Below are 2,364 nucleotides of genomic sequence, written 5' to 3'. Positions count from 1 at the left end.
TTGCTTCTTGAGTAAAATGGCCTATATCTTTTGGACACACATCATTTTTAGAGATGGAGTGGGGGAAGAGCATATCAATGAGGAGCTACTTCCACTTCAATTCACCATTATTAGAATAAGGCCTACTTAACAGACTTCTCATAATTGATTTTTCAATGTCTTCTGTTGACCTGACATTTGACTAACTCTGTCTCATTTCCACAAATGCGTGCTTCCCTCTACACTTCGATAGACAGAATTTTTATTAGCATAGTGGTGTGATATGCTGAGTTCCATGGAAAAATAATGAAAATGATATTGATGTCTCAAAAATTCATGAGTCTTTCATGATCATACTGTAATTATAAAGGGATGATCTACACCACAGGAATTGACTTGTTGCCTTACTTGATTATGTGACTTGACAAACTCTCATGTTTCTACTATGTAGCTTATTATGTCTGTTAACAATACATTTTGCATTAAAATTTTCTCTCATGTTGCATTGTATATAGCGAAATATTCATCATGGCATGGGAGAATCAAACCATCAACTCAGGCTTCATCCTGCTAGGAATCTTCAATCATAATCCCACCCACATCTTTCTCTTTTCTCTGGTCTTGAGCATCTTCACAGTGGCCTTCATGGGAAACACTGCCATGGTTCTCCTCATCTACCTGGACACTCAGCTCCACACTCCCATGTACTTCCTCCTCAGCCAACTGTCCCTCATGGACCTCATGCTCATTTGCACCACTGTACCCAAGATGGCTTTCAATTACTTGTCTGGCAAGAAGTAAATCTCTCTGGCCAGTTGTGGAACCCAGATATTTTTCTATGTGTCCCTGCTTGGAGCTGAATGTTTCCTGTTGGCTGCAATGGCCTATGACCATTATGTTGCCATCTGCTACCCATTGCGATACTCAATTCTCACGAGCCAGAAAATCTGTGGTCTCATGGCAGCCTCTTCCTGGATTCTTGGCTCCCTTGATGGTATAATTGAAGTGGCAGTTGCATTATCATTCTCATATTGCGGTGCCCGGGAAATTCCTCATTTTTTCTGTGATGTCCCTGCCCTGCTCACTCTCTCATGCACTAACACATTACTGTTTCAAAGGATGATATTTATCTGCTGTGTTATTATGCTTCTCTTCCCTGTAGCCGTAATCATTGCTTCTTATGTTCATGTTATTCGCGCTGTCATTCGCATGGGAACTGGAGATGGTCGCCGCAAAGCTTTCACCACCTGTTCCTCCCACATCATGGTGGTGGGAATGTACTATGGAGCCGCCATGTTCATATACATGCAACCCACTTCAGATCGTTCCCCGACCCAGGACAAGATGGTATCAGCTTTCTACACCATTTTTACACCCATGCTGAATCCCCTCATCTACAGCCTTCACAACAAGGAAGTGGCCAGAGCTTTCACAAAGGGAAGGTCAAGCCTGGAGAGTAAGTTGCCCAATAATCTTTATGCTTTGCTTTTTCCCCTATATTCTTTGCTGTATGTTTAAATTGATGTATTCAACCAATACAATTCAGTATCTAATATTTACCCATTGTTATAGATTTATGGCAACTACATAGGATTCAGCTATGAAAAACTGCATTCTTTTTTTGAAATATTTCATTTTTCATAATAAATTCAACATACGGTTATAAGGAAATATTTATTGTAAGACAAAATGCACAATTTATATATATTTTAAATAATATCAGTTAAAAAATGAGAGACATTTTCCCATCCTAATACACATTGCTTGACTGTACTGATTAAACTTAGTATTTTAACATGTCATAGACATAACTTTGGCAAAAAAATAATTCTACTGGGTCTAATATCGTACCTTGGACTGTTCAATTTTTTAAAAATAGCCAATCTTCTTATATGCAAAGTTTTAGGTATGTATTTTAGATCATTATAAAAATAAATTTATCTTAACTGGATTGAGAAAACAGAAGTATTAGATTGAGGGGTAGGCATATGGAGCTTTATGTGTACCGAACACTGTCCTCCGAATATCAGAGGATTGAGGAGCTCCCATTTATTTCCTTCGTCTATAGACATTAACCTTATAAATGGGTGACTGAAATCTGAATATGAATCTTTAAAGTCTAGATTTCCCATCCTTAGATTTTCTAATCCATATATGGGTAATATATGACAATTGCCTGAAAACATGATAATTGTTTTAATGAAGTCTTGTTTTTATGTAGTGTATATTTTTCATAAATCTCATGTCACAACTCCATATATATTGTTGTATACATATTATATTGTTATATATAATTATGGAGATTCTGGTGTTTTTATGAGAAAAGAATCTTTATATCATAATATGAATATGAACTGTTCTGTTAAAACTCTATTACAAAATCCT

At 36.7% G+C, this 2,364-nt stretch overlaps 1 pseudogene; it reads left to right on the top strand.

The window, feature by feature from the left end:
- Window positions 1-501: 501 nt before the first annotated feature.
- On the top strand, window positions 502-1,497 carry LOC138922956 (olfactory receptor 2M3-like; annotated as a pseudogene).
- Window positions 1,498-2,364: the final 867 nt, after the last annotated feature.

The sequence above is a fragment of the Equus caballus genome, unplaced genomic scaffold (genome assembly GCF_041296265.1).
Source record: "Equus caballus isolate H_3958 breed thoroughbred unplaced genomic scaffold, TB-T2T haplotype2-0000437, whole genome shotgun sequence".
In the NCBI taxonomy this organism is placed as follows: domain Eukaryota; kingdom Metazoa; phylum Chordata; class Mammalia; order Perissodactyla; family Equidae; genus Equus; species Equus caballus.
The sequence above is the reverse complement of the archived record's forward strand: the minus strand, read 5'-3'. Positions and strand labels throughout refer to the sequence as shown.